We start from the raw sequence: 17,870 nt of genomic DNA, 5'->3' as shown, positions 1-17,870 counted from the left end.
GCAGCCTCAAGATACTAAAATACAATTTGGATTATCCTCTTTCCAAAATGCTTAGACATAAAGGCAGAGAAAACCGCAATCTGTGTGACCGAGGGAGTGCAACATTTAGCTGTTACAGCTACTGGTTGTTTTTCTTAAAGCCATCTAAACAAGTGAGCATCATCATGCAGCTCCGTGTGTTCATCTTTTCTTTGGCCATGTCCCAAGTTTACCAAAAGAAGATACAACTCTTAAAATCACCAGTACTTGACCATTCCTTCTGAAACAGTAGGGTCTTGACATGTTACTCAGTGATGGATGGGAAGAAATTGTTCAATTCCAAGGGTTGCTTTAAAAAAAATCTTTAAAATTTGCCTTTCTGTATGTTATGCTTAAAATCTGTTCAGTGAATCATTGCTCCCCAACTGTTGTATTCCAGATGCAGTGGGCTGTAACTCCCTGAATTCCCAGCTAGCATGGGGCTAACTACAGGTAGTCCTCACTTGATGACCACAATTGGGACTGGAATTTTGGTTGCTAAGTGAAGCAGTCATTAAGCAAATCTGACCCAATTTCACAACCTTTTTTGTGGCGGCCATTAAGTGAATCACTGGGCGCTAAGTGAACCATGTGGTTGTTAAGCAAATCATGCAGTTCCCCATTGATTTTGCTTGCCAGAAGCTGGCCGGGAAGGTCAAAAATGATGACCGCAGGACACGGCGATGGTCATAAACGCAAACCACTTGCCAAGCACCCAAATCGTGATCACATGACCGCGGCGATACTGCAACAGTCATAAGTGTGAAAACTGGTCATAAGTTGTCTTTTCAACAGAGTTGTAAGTCTGAACTATCACTAAATGAATGGTTGTTAAGTGAGGACTACCTGTAAGAAAGCTTAAAGCTATAGTATACCTAGAAAGTATACTACCTATAAGAAAGCTTAAAGCTATAGTATACCTAGAGAGTTCTAACTGGGAAAGGATGAAGTGTATAAGCCTGTAAATAGCTATATTAACACTAAAGATTAAAAATACATCCATCAGTATTAACTATTACCTATGTGTTATGATACAAGGGACGTGGCGCTGCGGGTTAAACCGCTGAGCTGTCGATCGGAAGGTCGGTGGTTCGAAACCGCGTGGCGGGGTGAGCTCCCGTTGTTAATCCCAACTCCTGCTCACCTAGCAGTTCGAAAACATGCAAATGTGAGTAGATCAATAGGTACCGCTTCGGCGGGAAGGTAACGGCGTTCCGAGTCGTCATGCTGGCCACATGACCCGGAAGTGTCTATGACAACGCCGGCTCCAAGGCTTAGAAACGGAGATGAGCACCGCCCCCTAGAGTCGGATTAGACTGGACTTTACGTCAAGGGAAACCTTTACCTTTACCTATGTGTTATGATATTACCTATGTGCTATGAAACTGCCCAGAGTCATTTGTCGAGATAGGCGGTGAAGAAATGTGATAAATAAATAGAATAAATAAATGTTATTTTATTTATTATTCACATTTCTATCAATGCCCATCTCCCCCCAAAAGGCTTGGAAATATTCTCTTATTTTCTATGACATAAAAAGGAAAGTAGGGCTTGGAAGCAGAATTAATTTATAAGTGGGCTTTCAGAAGTTAGTATGTCTTAAAAGTGGACTTCAAAGTATCTGAGAAACATTGCAGTACCTTCTATATAACTTACTCATTTGCAAACATTCTTGTTAGCTTTCTGTAAGGTCATCTGCTTTTACTTCTGTGCTGGACAGAGGAAGAGAGAAGGGCTGTCTTCTGCAATGACCAGACTATGATGGCTTCCAGTCTCTCAGCTAGAAAAGAGGGGCAGGGAAGAAGCTTATCAAACTAGCTGGAGGAAGCATGGGATGAACCATCCTTTTATTCTCTACCCAACAACCTTCTGCATTTTTATCTTGGTGTATCTGAAGCCGGATGAAATCTCAGGAAAGGGTTGGAAGATCTACTCCTCCTCCAGCCTATTCCTTCTTCCCCAGACATCTTCTTCATAGAAATCTTGGTCACTTATGTCTCTCAGGCAAGTACTTAATTGAAAGACTGCCAAAATCATGTTAGTGGGAGATAGAACGCCTTTCTCAACTTCCATCTTTGGATATAGCCTGGCATTCTCATTAGGATATGTCCTCACATACTCTTTATTCTTGTGATGTTGCCTTCATCTCATTCTCAGACCATGATTGAGGTAATCTTGAGTTGTCCTTAATGGTTACTCTTTGCTTTTCCTTTAAGCCTGAAGCAACCTCTGGCAGTTCAAAGCTGAGGATAATCTCAGCGCATCCCGTTCCTTGCTGGTGGCAGTGTAGGCAGTTAAGGGGCAGGTTGAGTGCTGCCCACATGTACGCAATGCTGTCTGGAACACTGTCTCTGATCCATTTCTTTTCAGGTGGGTGGGGAGGCATCCATCAGCTGTTTGATACCTGCAGCTCCCTCACATCTTGAATGGCTGGTTGACTGGGTGAGGGAGATGATAAAGGGGATAAACAGACAAAAACCATGTCAGAGCAACTCCCCAAACAGCTGATGGGGGTTCCTGATAAAGTTTTCTTTCCCCCCTCCAACAGCTCCCTTTACCTTGCTGATCAGCTGCTTGACAAATTGCTTTGAATGCAGGACAGCTTATTGTGGGGGTAAAAGAGACCTCTTTTTACCATGTAGCTTATATTCACTGATTTGCAAGGTAAGATGAGGGTTGCCTAATAAATCAGGAAAACCTCTCCTGCACTACTAGGCATCCTTTATCCACCCCACAGATCACTTGTCTCAGTGCAAAGTTTGGTGGTGTTGGATTATGTTTACAGCAAGGAAAGGAAGATTTATCTTGTGTAGGGATGGTGGTTCCTGCCAATAGCTGGTTCCTGAATAGACAAATGAGTGTATTATATAGAAAAGGAAGACACATAACTTGTAGGAAAACACATGTATAGGAAAGGTAAAGTGCCCATTTGTGTTTTTACTGTAAATAAAGATATTTCTGTTTAACCATAAATAAGGAAGTTTGCCATAATTTTGAGATAAGAGAATATCTGAGCAGGATGTGAAAAACAGATGTCCATGCTAGGAGGAACAGATGTGAAGGGAAGATGTTCATGCTTATAGAACAAAGGCTATTGTAATGGGCTGACACATTCTGATTACCTAAATTTTGACTGAAAGAACTATAAAAGGATGGAGAAATTTAATCACTGGCATGGCTGCCCACTCAAAGCAACTTGGGTGCTTTTGATGAATAAATATATGTTGACTCTCCACTGATTTCTATTAAATTCCCAGCTTGGGAATGAACAAAGGAAGGAGTCTTATCCTTCTAACAGTGGATAGCTTAAACCCATGAGTCTAGCCATCTGTCAGAAGCATCCACCAATCACTTGTTGGTTGGTGACACTGAAGAAGAGGGAGAACAGCTAAGCCAGAGGGTTTGACCAGTGGCTTTGCTTAAGATGCCCTACAGACCCTAAATCACACCACCATCTGGACAGCAAGCCAAAGCAGAAGCTGTAGAGGCAGGGTAGGGATCAACAGTTGGGAAAGTAAGTGTTATGCTGGTTTACTTTTCTGCTGGCCCAAGGACAGGTGAAGAGCACTTTAAATTAGAGCTGTGTGAAAGGCCTACTAAGATCATATACTTGGAAGAGGATTTAAGTATCCTACGTTACTTATGTGAGATCTGTACAACTGGTGACCCAACAAACTGAACACCACCCACCAAGTAGCATGCTCCAGCATCTATTGTTTATTTGGTTTATATTCAGTTTTACTCTAAAAAGTCAAGGCAATGTACATGGGAGTCTCCCTTTTGCTCCTCTTTGAACAAAAATATATGGTGACTGTCTCAAAGTCATCTAATTGTTTTCGTCTTGCTGCAACCTTCAACTTCTGCACCACTGTTAGGTGTTGAGGCCACAAATATGCTAGGCTAGGCCTCAGTCCTGCTGAATAGTAATTACAATTGTCAAGTTAGATTACCTTTCATAGTTTTGCCTTCTGCAATAGGTCTCAAAGGTAGATTCTTCAGTTAACCAATCATATCCTACTGTAATTTTGTTTGCAACTATAGTAGTTCTCCAAGATATTTCATGAGCCCCTGGCATACTGCAAAGTAGAATTATAGATCACCAAATTACCCTGGATTGTTTTCAGAGAAAAAGTTTCATTTCAAACAATATTTAAGGTGTTAAAGCAAAAGAAAAAATAAACTTAAATTTAAATTTATTAAGCTTAAATTAATGCTTGAGTTTAAATTTAAAAATGGAGGAAGAAACTTCAACAACCTGCACTATTCTGATAACAGAAAATGTAAATGATCTACAAGATCTAGTAATAAAAGTCAAGGAGCACAGTGAAAAAATGGGACTAAAAGTGAATATAAAGAAGACCAAACTCATGACAATTGGTACAATAAACAGCCTCAGAATTGAAAATGAAGGCTTTGAAGTGGTACATAGCTTTTGCCTATTAGGATTGACTGTCAAGAAATACACCACAGACTAGCACTTGCAACAAAGGCTTTGGAAAAGATATTTGGATGCTGTGATGTGTCTATACCATATAAATATTAGAATTGTGCAAATAATGGTTTCCCTGTGACATTCTATGAAATTGAAAGTTGGACTTTGAAGAAGTGTGATCGAAAGAATATTGATGCTTTTGAATGTTGGTGTTGTAGAAGATTCCTAATAATACCATGGATAGCCAAAAAAACGAATGGTACATAGAACAAATCAATTCAGAGTTTTTACTTGAGGCACCAATGACTAGGCTCAAACTATCATGCTTCAGACACATTATGCAAAACCCTAGTTCCCTTGAAAAGTCCATAATGCTGGGAAAGAAGGAAGGAAAGAGGGAAAGAGAACAACTAGTAGCAAGATGGATGGACTCAATTACAACAGTGATGAATTGAGAGACCTAAAATGCTAGGCTGAAGACAGAGCATCTTGGAGAATATCTATGTGGCCATTAAGATTCAGTAACAATTTGATGGCACTTAACCAAAGACATGCTCTTTCTTTCCAGTTAAAAATGACAAGCAAAGTTATTTTATTTCTCCTTAGAAATTGGAAGGCATGCAGGAAGCAAGCAACTAGGTGTGTCAACCACTGGTGTCAAAAATTGCAGTTTTACTGCTAGCATTCATGTATGGAGAAAGATGAATGTATTAACCACACATCGCTAAGGGAAGCAGAACAAATATAAAAATATCTGGCCTTGTGGATTCAGTTCCAAAGCTGTCAGTTGAGCTAACTTTGCTAATCTCTCCTAAATGCACCAAACCAAAAAGTTCTTGTAGGCTGTCACTGTAAAGAGCAGCAGCCTACTTTACTCTGCCTTTCACATGACTGCCAAGTCACTTATCTGTGGATCTATCTGAGCCACCCTCAGTAATTCATTTCCATCTTAGCTGGACATTATCATAACCATCACATGTACTCAACAAGAAGATGACCTTAAATGTAATATCATCCCTCTCCCTAAAGAAAGACAGAAAAAAAGTTATTAAAAATGAACAAGTTCTTTTAACTACCTGGGTTTATTACCTATCAGTTGAACTTGCTTGGTTCAAGAGGCTGGTTGAATGTAAAGACCAGGCTCAGCTGGGGTGGCTCAGAGAATTTCCCTATCAGTACTCAGACATCAAGATTCCTGGTAAATTCAGATAGTAAAATCCAAGTTTTAATAAAGCCTATGTTTTGTTTGTTTTAAACTGCAACTGACTCTTTCTGAGTTGTCTCTGTTGGATTTTTTTTAATGAATACTGAATTGAGAATTGGAGTTAATTCCATTTTTTTTTTTGCCTAGCCTAGTGCAGTGTTGCTCAACCTTAGGAACTTTACAAACAGGGATTCCAGTATTTGCCAGGATTTCAGTGGGATTTAATAGTAGCTCTTAACTTAAATCCAAAGACAAATTCAATTCTGGAGTTCCTTAGTCTAGACAGTAAACAATGCTAAAATAAATGCCCAGCAATAACCCACATTTCCCAACAGGTAATTGCAATTTCTTCAATGAAAATCTCATAGGATGCTTGTGCGAAAAATGCATTCAGTATCCTGTAAATTACTTTAAAATAGTGTGATAAAATAAACACTGGAAGACCTTTCAAAATGTAAATCAACCTTGGAGTTAATTTCATCTTAATCACATTTATCTTACTCCAAATACCAACTATCTCTCTAAATCTTCATTTGTCACAAAACAGGAGATACATTAAAATTCCCAGTTGAGATAAATAAAGGAGTCAAAGCACAATCCTTATGTTTGTCAGAATTGTTGCTATAACCATGACATCTAATTTACTCCAATGTATGGAATAACTAGGCAGGATACTAAACTCATATTTATGAAGAAAGAATAGGAACAGACATTCCTATTTATATTTCGGGCTTATATAAATTTATCGTAGAGTAGATTATTAAGCTCTGCCCCACCCCTCATTGTATTTCCTGTATTGTGTCTAGAGAAAAAAGGAAAAAAGTAGATATATGTTTTTGTGCATCACTACAAACACATGGAAATCTATTTATATTTATTCTGCATAAGCTCCATTGAAATCAGTAACTATTACACATTGGTAAATATGCTTAGGATTTCTAGTCCATCTCAGTTGGTGGACTGCTCTCATTTTCCTCCATATGTAGAAAGTTAGCATTTGCAATAGACTGTCTTTCGATTGAGTCTCTCCACTTCCAAGACTGTGGGGTCTTACTTTTCTATCATCATGCTTGGGTCTTAAACTTTTTCCCAAAGCTTCTTGCTCAGCTATGATTACTAATTTATGTTCCTCACCAAGATCAGCAATGTCACATGTTTTATAGTTCTTATAGGTTATATGAAGGGGAAAAGGTGATTTGGAGCACACACAGGCATGTGCATTGTACCTGTTAGGGCCTCCTTAAACAAAGCACATCTGTGCTTGATGGAACACCTTAATATCACAACACATGGACAGACTCAATCACAGTTTCAAGTGGGAAACTAGGCATCTTAGTCCAAGCCAAACCCCAAAGCACTAGGGAATTCCTGGAAGCTTGGCATTCAGACAAATCAGCCATCAGTAGACACATAGATATAAACCATATTTACACACCATTCAAAGGAGACCATAAAAAAAGCTAAGAGGGAAACAAAAAGGCCAGAACACATCCCCTCCAACAGCCAACACCCAGATAAGCAAGGATTAACACCAGACAAGCAATCAAGAAGAAAATAATACCCTAATCAAGGAACTACCAAGGAGAAAACCACACCCTGACCAAAACTGGAAGGACAAGCTACTGTATACAAACAGGGAGCAAACCTCACTTGCACTGATGATGTTACCTAATTGCACAATGAAATGCCTGCAAGCAAACAGCCAAGCTCAGAGAGCGTCAAGGACTTCACTGTTCAACCCTGAGCTACATATAATCTTTTCTATTGGAACATCTGTTCCTGCTGTACAAGTTGTGGCTTCTTTAAAGAGTTGCCAACAGGTGAACTGCAGATGCCCTATCTACTCCAAATCACCTTGTCCCATCTCAGTCTGAATCACCACGCAGCCCTGCTTAATGTGGTTGTGACCCAGTCTTTCTTAGCTTGGCTCCCTCCAAACATGTAAACCTCAGCTGCCAGGTACACAGCAATGGCCATGCTGCCTGGGGAGTTCTGCAAGTTGAAGTTTGTACATGTGAAGTGTATTCAGGCTTGGCTAAGTTGATTTAAACACAGGGCTACAGCAGGGTTTCTCTGGTGCCAAGAAAAGAGAGGAAAGCTAAGTTGTACTTGAGGCAGTGGTCAGCAAGTTGCATGGTGTCCCAGGACAGCCTACCAAGCCCTGTGACAATGGCTGGCTCCAAGCATACAAAAGTCCCTCTTTCTGAAGTTGGTTCCAGAATTTCAAAGCTAGAGCAACATCTATTTTAAATCATTCCTACCCCATCTTTTTTCTCAGGGATATGGTGAATATAATCTTGCTGTTGATGGCTACCAGCAGTTGCTGTAAGAGTACGGTTGATTTTCTTCTCTTGCTCAAAAGTTACGACAAATCTCATGTGCCTTGAAAAATTCTGAGCATTATAGAAGTGGCTTGCTTCATCTGCATTGTAAAAGGAATGGGAAGGGAGAAAAACAATATTTTCAAGTTGTCCTCACTGGAAATTTTTTCATCTTCTGGCACCAAATTAAGGATCGTTTATGGCACAAAATAATTCCAACAGTTTTGCACTGCTTGCCAGCCCTTTGCTCATTCAGCTCCAAATATGAAAAGCTAGTAGAGTATTTCTGTCTGTCTGAGAGCTCCTATATTCCATGTGTATGTGTACTCTCATATGTACTGGGGGGAAAAAAAAACCCTCTTCTGCCTGACATGTAAAGAATGTAGTTGACAGAGGGTTGGCCTTTTAACCCCTGTTGCATGTACTGAACTCTGGTCTTAGTTTTGGAATTACGACAGTTCCCAGATTATAAATTATGGGTTCTAAAGCTCAGGAAACTTAACATCTGAATGTTGCTTAAAAGGTGCCTTTTATACTTGCCTGTGTACCCAAAAGTCATTGGTTAGCTGCTTTATGTATCTAAGAAAAAAATTGCAATGCTCTGCACAAGAAACTAGGGGAGGTGGGATTTGCTAATTCAGAAAGAAGCTCCAAGTCAATCTTGTCTCATGCCAGACACCCTGACATAGTGGAGGTAAAATACACATGAAACAAGAGGTCAACACCCAAATGTGTGCTCTCACATGCTTTCTAGCCATGTTCGTATGACATCCTTAAGCAGGTCAACCGATCATCTATTTGGCTGCATTCACGCAAATTATATTTGGTTAGTGTTAACCTTGGTTAGAGTTTTCACAGATAAATTTGTTGTACAAACCAGAAAATGGATTGAAGTGTATGAATTTAGTCTCTCTCTTCCCTGTGCACGCAGACACGCTCACGTGCTCTAATTGTGGAAAATGAAATGGTTATCTAAAGCATTGATTTGTAATGATCAAAAACCTATTCCCAGGGGCAATGCCTCACTCCACTTATGAATTACCAAGCTTTTTAGGATAATTAATTCTGGACACTGTGTATCAGGGTAAGACTGTGGAATCAGGATTTAACAAGATTAGACCTCAGTATATTCTGTGAACTTAAGTTTATCATTTCTCTTCTACAAAGACTCGAGCAGCAGGATCCTAATGCCCTCCCCATCTATATGTATATTTAAATCCAGTAGGGTCCTAAATTTTCTAGAAACAAAATAACTTTTTCTGTGACATTTAGAAAAAGATCTGCCTGCGGAGCACTGTGACATCAGATAGTTTCCTCCACGATGCAACTGAAGAGTTATATCATACCTCCCTCTGTATAAGCAAGAGCTTTGAGTCTGTTTCAAAAATTATTACCAATTATTTGAAACTTTATTTATTCATCATATTTGTATCACTGCCCATCTCCCCCACACGGGGGACCCTGGGTGGTTCGCAATAAAACAATTTAAAATTCAATAAAAGCATAAATAATACCAGTAATCAATAAATATGTAAAATACAGTCAAATCCAAGTAACAGCAGATCTAATTCAGCCCATAAGGTGGTAAGACCGATCCCGGGCAGGACTAGAGAATGAACCAGCCCCAAGAATGGCTCTTCCTCTCCCCACTCCAAGCATGGTGGCAAAACCAGGTCTTCAATTGTTTTCTGAAGTCCAGGAGGGAGGGGGCTAACCTCACTTCCGGGGGAAGGATGTTCCAAAAGGCGGGAGCTGCTGCAGAGAAGGCCCGCCTCCTGGACCCTGCCAGATGGAATTCTCTAACAGACGGGGTCCACAGCATGCCCACTCTGCATGACCAGGTGGGACGGGTTGATGTAATGGGGATGAGATGGTCCCTTAGGTAACCTGGACCCATGCCTGGACTTGTATTTTTATGTCACTTCTTTAAAAAAAACATTACCCTTGTTTGAGATTATTTATTTACTTGCCAGGTATATTTTATGTCTTGCCTTTCTGCCAAAAGTTAACAGTAGTTCACTTGGGAATTGCCTATCATTTTTATTCCACAACAAGCAATCCTGTGAGGTAGGTTGGGCTGAGAGAGAGTGATTGACCCAAATCATTCAACTGAGTTTCCACAATTGAGGATGGCTTGATCTTGGATTATCCCAGCCATAGTCCAACACAATGGGTACAAGAATCTAGCCAACCTAAGGTGATATATTAACATTCACATTTATGCTGTAGCTTCAACAGAAAGTTTTAAACTGCTAATTCAAGGGTGGTGTGGTATAGTGATGAACATAGATGCCTTCCAAGCAGTGGAAGTTCAAGCCCACCTCAGCCATGGAATCCTACTGGATGACTTTGGACCAATCACTCCCTCTTAATCCAACCTACTTTACAGGGATATAGTGGGAATAAAATTGAAGGTGAGGTGCTACATAGCCTGCCAGGAGCCTAAGAAGGAATATCAGTATAACATGTTTAAAAATTATCTTCTGCAAAAAAAAAATATATCAGAAAATAATTTAGAACAGCAGGCCTGCCTGTTTATGCATTCAGTGGATTGTATGGACAAAGCCTTTGTTTTGCACATCCAAAATGCATAAAACATTGTAGGAGCAGCAAAGTGGATCATCAGCAAGTCTGATGGAGATGCTAATTACAACATCACACATTTTAAGTTGTGCAGCTGTAATACTGTGTTTGGTCTACAGCTCTTATCATTCAAGGCAACTTGGCCACTGGCCATACTAACTGGGGATAATGGAAGCACACTAGCATTCTTGAATATCCAACTATGAACTAACAGGAGTCAATCTGGGGGTAATTCACCAGGAACAAATAGTATGTGATCAGTTGACATAGATGCCAACTTTAATTTGTTTTCCTAGCTTTCTGCTTCAAGTTCTTGGAGGATATTTGTACATTAAGGTAATAAATACCGACACACCAATAAAATTGTAGAATCTTTTTTTTTTTTGGTTGAAATGGAGACCTGAGGCGCCAAGAACTAATTTACAACAAAACACCACTCAGAATAAATGGTCTTCTACAGCTTAATGGATAGCTGGTTTGAATGGCAGAATGAATTCAGGCATTTTAAAAAAAATTGAATACACATGTGAAAGAATTCTAATTGCATTACAAGAAAAACTATCTTTCTGGGAAACCATATTTAATGGCCAGGAAGGATAAAAATAGGCAATTATTTCCCTAATTAAAGTAAGAGTTCTCTTCCAGTCAAAGGGTGGGTGGGACCTAAGATGAAGTGAAAATGTTTGGCCGTTAATTTGTGTGACTGTAAAAGAGAACTAGATACATTTATGGAAAATATGACTGAGTCGTTATTGGCTAGACTTTCATTATGGATAGACTTTGGCCAAACAAAAATACCTTGCTTTTTTCCCCTGACTTTTAAGTATACTGTTTGAAGATGTGTTGGACAAAGCTGGGGATCTTATGTTCAGGCCCACCCCAAGCTATAGTCAGCCCTTTGAGGTAGGCCACCTTAGGAAGCAGATGCTGCAAGGAGGACAGGAATTATACTTTATTGTTAAAGGTAGTCCTCACTTAACAGCCATTCGTTCAGTGATGGTTACGACGGTGCTGAAAAAACCAACTTACAACCAGTCCTCACACTTAACAGCCATTGCAGTGTCCCCATAGCACATGAGCGCAATTTGGGGGCTTGGCAATTGGTTCGCATTGTCTCGTGGTCACATGATCACCATTTTCGACCTTCCTGGCCAGCTTCTGGCAAGCAAAATCAGTGGGGAACTGCGTGATTTGCTTAACAGCCATGTGGTTCACTTAACGCCTGGGGCCATTTGCTTAAAAACTGTCACAAAAAAGGTAATAAAATCAGATCAGATTTGCTTAATGGCTGGTTCACTTAGCAACTGAAATTCTGGTCCCAATTGTCGTTAAGTGAGGACTACCTGTATTAGATATTATAACAGAATCTTGGAAGCCTGCCAGAGTAGCACTAAACAGGAAGCCGAGCAGTAAAAAATCATGTCCTTTATTCCAAACAGAATCAAGGTGGGGTTATTTTGAGTCTTTCTCATGTTCCTTCCTCTCTCAGGACTGAGTTGTCATTTATTTTCTCTTTGCCCTTCTCCTAACGACACTTGCATTCCTTTGTCAACATTATCTCTGCACTCCACTACAGCCATGGGAACTCAGTGATTGACTTTGAGCTGATCCCTCTTTCTAAGCCCAACCTATTTTACAGGGTGATTGTGGAGTTGAAATGAAGGGAATGCTCCATTTAAACTATCTTAAGCTCCTGGAGAACAAGCAAAAGAGAAGTCTAACAAACAGTATGAGTTTAATCAACTCAAAACATTGCAACTATTACAATGTTTTGGCTAGTCTAAGAAATATATTGGGGTTTTTTCTCCTCACAGCCAACACCTTATCTACCTCTTCAAGACACGTGGGGAGAAGTGACTCACATTGAAACATCTGGAATAACAAGCATCTGCATCTGAAATCTGTCTAGTGCAGAAATGGATACTTGGGTGGTGGAAGGTGGGGGGAAAGAAGCAGAAAAAAATGGGATAATAGACTTCAGTAAGGACTTATAATGAGAATAAATGTAGAGACTGAAGAAATGTTAATTGTACATTTGGAGGGATAGATTTGCATATATTTACATTAGCTAAGGAACAGTCTCTTCTGAATCAGACTAAAGGTCAAATCTAATTATTTTTAATTTTAATCACAGTGCAGCAGCACGATAATATCAGCAATCTGTAGAGACATCTAACAAAGCTTTCTGCTCCAGTCTACAAAAGAGGAGGGCAGGCAGCATACTTGAATTATCTTTTTATCCTTTTTAAAAGAAGAAGAAGAAAAAAGAAAAGAAAAGACAGATTAAAATGAGAAGTGCTAAGCAGGAAACAAAAGTGCTGTCCTTTACGAGGCAAATTATGGGGTTCACAGAACTCTTTATTTTGGTGTAAAAACAGCTTGAGAGTCAGGAGTACGAATGTGCTATTATCCCAACAGCAATAAAAATGTGGAAACAGTGGTAGATGGGGGTCAGTCTTCACTTATGAGTGCAAGGGCAGAAACATATCTCTTTAGTTTCCCTGCAAAAGGAGTTTGGTTAATAGTCCACCTCTCACTTCCTCAACAACCTCCATCTTCATATGCCCTAATGAGAGCAGCACCATTTTCACATTAAGTCCCCATCCAACCTCCCTATGGTTGTCTTCCCAGGCTCCTGGCCCTCATCTGAAGTGAGGTGAGTGGGAATGGAGGACAGGGCCTTCCTGGTGCTGACATTCCATTTTTTGAACTGCCTGTCAAGAAGAGCCTTGCCTAGCATTCACTTTTTGGTTCCAGCCTGGTTACATTTCTAATCCCTATTATTTCAGCTCCATTTATTTACTACTTTTTGTGTGTTGTCTTCTGTTTTGCCGTCATGGCTTCAGAGTTACAAAACAACATCTCCTCCTCCTCCTCCTTGCAAACTGCCCTGGGAACTATTATGGTGGAAATAAGCATGTATATAAATGAATAAATAAAAAAGCCAGCTTGCTTGTTTGATTGTGGGTGAAAGCCCTCTCACTGCCATTTGCTTTGCTCTTTTAAAAAAATATTTATTTATTTATTCTATTTCTATAGCTTCCCCTTTTTCCCAATTTGTTTTGAGTTTAGAAGCTTCAGCGTAATTTCATCCTTTTAAATTGTGGTATGTGTGATATGTGTGGCTTTTAACATATGATGGATGGAGTGCAAGGAACTAACTGACCTTCCCACATGTATCTGATTTCTCAGAAAGACTGCATAGATTGTGAGTTTTTGTACATTAAATTGCTAATGCCCAAGATTGTTGTCTGTGTACTTCTTGTTATCTTCTCATCTTCCAGATGTGTGGACTTGGTGATGCTTTCTGAAGAATTCTGGGGGGTTGGTCCTCACATCCAGACAGTGCTGGCTGGGATGAACATCAGTTTTCGGTCATCATTCCTAAAACCAAAATTATGGTATCTAAGCCTACCATATCTGGACTGGAAAAGCTTGGATGACAGTAGTTAGTGTAATTGCTTCCATCTGGTGATCACCTGATTATTGCAGTCCAGATATGGTCGTCTTAACAATATCACTCTCATAAAAACACATTGCTGGCTTGGCCACAGGCAGTAGCAAATCCATAGTATTGTTACTCCCCTTGTACATTATTCTACAATAGCTTCTGGCGTGTGAATAAGGGATTCCACCTTTGAGTTCAGAAGTAATATGCTTCTATTATGTGACAGCATCTCATAAAGATTTAGGATAGTGATATGCATGCACACTGGGAGAATATAATTCAGTTTGTGGGGTGTACTTCTGAATCAATTTGCAAAGAAGCATGCTGCTAGTCTACATAGTAGAAATCTCTCCCTCATTAACCTTTCCTAAGTGTTAAGTTGTGAAGATTATTGACAGCTTAAAAAAAAAAACTTTCAGATGCTGCAAAATGTCTGCAAACTTTTCAATATGTTATTCAGTATTACTCCTACACACAGTTTTGCTGAATTCATCTTGTGGGAGAACTCTCTGAGGTAGTAGGAGAAAGGAGTAATTCTGTATGCAGTGCATGAACAGAATTTGGAAGGCTGCTTTCTTTTGGGATGGGGTTGTAAAAAGAGAAAAAACTGAACACATCCTATTTGGGGAACACTAAACATCTCCTTAACATCCTTGTTTCCACCAGAGGCATCCATAAAATCAAGGTTTGTTCAGAATGAAGAAATGTGTGTTGTGATGCCAGGATGCACTCTCTCCTCATTATGTACTGTGTGTGTGCAATGTTCTGATACACTAAAGTAGTAGCATCAACACATGTTTTGCCATTTGCCCATAGACACCCATTGGACAGAAAGAAACCACAGTAGGGATGTTGTTGTTATCTCTTAGAGCATAGTTTCCCCAGATTTATAAGGCACATGCCCAATTTCTAGAAAATTAAAAATCCTTCCCCCATTTTCATTAGGTTTGTGGGCTGTCAGCTCAAAATTATTTGAAGTTTTGTTGAAGAATAATTGATGCAATCCTGCCAAAAAAAAGGCAAAACTGGAACACAAGCAACCATGGGAGAGAAGCTAGGATGGTAACTACTAGTCTGCCAGCCGTCTTTGTAGAGCAGGACTGTTAACCTTCTGCCTAGATGAAGCCATTTTGCTGCAATGCAGTGGTTTTCTACCTGGTCCTTAAAGGAATTCTGCCTTTTGGAGACCCCTAGGATGGCCCTTGGGAGATGAGGCTGGGGGGCAGGGGTCAACATACATCTTTTATGAACATTGGGAGATACTTGGGGCTCTTTGGGGAGGAATTGCTTCCATTTGTTTAGTTTTATTAGTTGTGGCTTGGTATTATGGGTTATCAAAGAAGGGGAAAGACTGGGGAAAAAAGCATGGTCTGGGAATAAATGTTGGTGTAAATAACTGAGAGGGGAAGAAATATATTGGCGTCCCCAATCCAGATGTTGGAGAGAAGGAAGGCAGCCTGTCTAAAAAAGTCAAGATGTAGCAAAGGTGGCCCTCCAAACTTTAAGACCTGGTTTATAATGTCAGGTCCGTAGCTTGTAAAAATACCCCTTTTTTGAAGCCCATCTGAAATTCTACTGCACAACAGTGAATGCAGAAGAGAGAACCTACTTCTCTGCTCCCATTACACAAGTCAACAATACTTTTCTATACTGTATTGTCTCTCCTCCATCAACATATTGTTGTGAGAACTTTTCATTATTTTCTTTCTGAACAGTCAAATTCTCTTTCATTTGTAGAGTGTTGAGGCAGATCATAGGGAGGTAATACTGGCAATCATTTGTGTTGTTCATGTGGATTCTTTTCAGTTGTTGATCACAAGAATCCAGATAATCAAGAGGATTGGTGATGGTCACCTCCTGCTTGCCATGCCTTGCTGATCAAATTGACCAGACTGGAATTGTCCCCATGGTAAATGGAGATAATCAATGCCTCTTTTGAGTGTTGGATATTTTCTCACCTACTTAAAAGAAAGATGTAAGACTTTACTGAAGTCTTCTTTGGACTTTGTAATTATAGTCCAGTCTCAAATATTTCATTCTTGGGTAAGACAATCAAGAAAAGGATGTCCTCACAATTCCAGATGCATCTGGATGAAACTGATTATCTGGACTTGTTTCAACCAAAGGATATGATACACTTCGATAGCTTTGGTGGATGACTAATGCCAAAAACTAAATGGTGGCAGTTGTGATTCCACTAATTCTCCTGGACCTCTTGGCAATGTTCAGTACCATCAACCATAGTATTCTTCTGGGCTGTCTGATGGTCCTGGTGGAAATGTTTTGCAAAGATTCCATTCCTTCCAGATGGGTTGTACATGGAACATGGTGCTGGACAACTGCTATCAACAAGTAGGTGTATTGTCCTACCTTGCCCCCTATGCTACCCAGATTATTTGCCATAGATGCTATGCCATTTTACATATACATGAAACCACTGGAAGAGATTATTTGGAGCTTTGGAATGGGGTGCCATTAATATATTGATAGTACCCAGCAATGCTGCTCCCTACCAAGGAATTGAATATTGCCTAAGCTTGGTAATTGGTTGGATAAAGGAGAAGAAGCTGAAATTAAATATGGATAAGAGATACTCTTGGTAAGGCAAAAGCTGGACTCAGGACTGAGGTGAAGCCTACTTTGGATGGGGCAGTGCTCTCCCCAAAAGATCAGGTTCAGATTTGGGGCATGCTTCTTGACCCCTAGCTGTCACTGGTAGACATTGACTGTGTTGAGAAGCAGATTTGCACAACTAAAACTAGTGCTGCCTTTCTGAGCCAGTCTGATTTGGCAACAGTTATGCACTCTTTGGCTACCACCCAAATTAAGTTTTCCAATGCATTCTATGGGGGGGGGGGGGGAGTGCCCTTGAAAGGTGCCTCAAAATTTAATTTAGTGCTAAATGCAGCAGCTTGGCTGCTAATCATTGGATCAGGGATCATATGGTATCTCTACTGAAAGATACCACCGAAAGATCTATACAACAGTTTAAAGGATCATTTTGATCTTAAATGGGTTAGGACCTGATTAGAAGCGTGCTTCTCCTGCTTGTGAACTAACCTGGTTGCTAAGATCTGCAGGAGAGGCTCTTTGTTTTTGTTTTAAATAATTTTATTAAAGATTATAATTGAAATAGTAAAAACTAATAAGGAAGGAAGGAAGGAGTAAAAAGCACAAAGGAAAAATAAAAAAAGAGAGAAAGAGAGAGGTGACTTCCAACCTTCATCACAAGTATAAACTATTTTAGTAAGTTTTCACCTCCTCCTAGTTTACAAGTGATCTTTTCATCCCATGTCCCATCTCTTATCTATAAACAAATCCATAAAGCATTGTATTTCAGTCCTGGTGTCAGCAAAAGTCTATTAAGGGTTGCCAGAAATAACAACATATCTATTTTAACCTTGATCAAATAAACCAACTTTGTATTTCTTCCTTTTCCTTCTAACAATCTTAATCCTTAGTCCATTCAAGAAATGTCGTAGAACTTGATTTCTTTTCTTTTCTTTTTTTGCCGCTTCTCACAAGATTCACCCAAGCTTTAACAAACCTCTTTTGTAAATCCAATATAAAAGAATTATTCAGGTCACTTTCTTGGTTTATTATTTGTAATTCCATTTTGACTTTTTAAGCATCATCTTATTTCTTTTGTATGTCCAATGAGACATCTTTTTCCATGTGATTCTTGTAGCCTGTCATTTGTAGATCCACTTCCAGTATCCACTGTCTCTGTCTCGTCAGATAAAATTTGTTCCTCTTCTACCATTTTTTCCAAAACATCTTTTGGACACAGTCTATTCATAGAAGCAAACATTGCTGTTGACATTGTCGATATTAACTTCTGATTTCATTTTTCAAAAGTGTCCT

The 17,870-nt window shown here is 39.6% G+C and overlaps 1 protein-coding gene across 2 annotated transcripts in view; it reads left to right on the top strand.

Moving 5' to 3' along the window:
- Positions 1 to 17,870, top strand: part of SERPINI1 (serpin family I member 1) — a 104,832-nt gene that overhangs the window by 38,801 nt on the left and 48,161 nt on the right. The window contains exon 1 of one of the 2 annotated variants that reach the window (XM_063306479.1): positions 13,193 to 13,214. The exons of the other annotated variant lie outside the window; for it this stretch is intronic. The gene's annotated coding sequence lies outside the window, so the exon portion shown is untranslated. Of the gene's footprint in view, positions 1 to 13,192; positions 13,215 to 17,870 lie in introns of those variants that run through there. 2 annotated transcript variants of the gene reach the window in all.

The sequence above is a fragment of the Candoia aspera genome, chromosome 6, assembly GCF_035149785.1.
Source record: "Candoia aspera isolate rCanAsp1 chromosome 6, rCanAsp1.hap2, whole genome shotgun sequence".
Lineage (NCBI taxonomy): Eukaryota > Metazoa > Chordata > Lepidosauria > Squamata > Boidae > Candoia > Candoia aspera.
The sequence above is the reverse complement of the archived record's forward strand: the minus strand, read 5'-3'. Positions and strand labels throughout refer to the sequence as shown.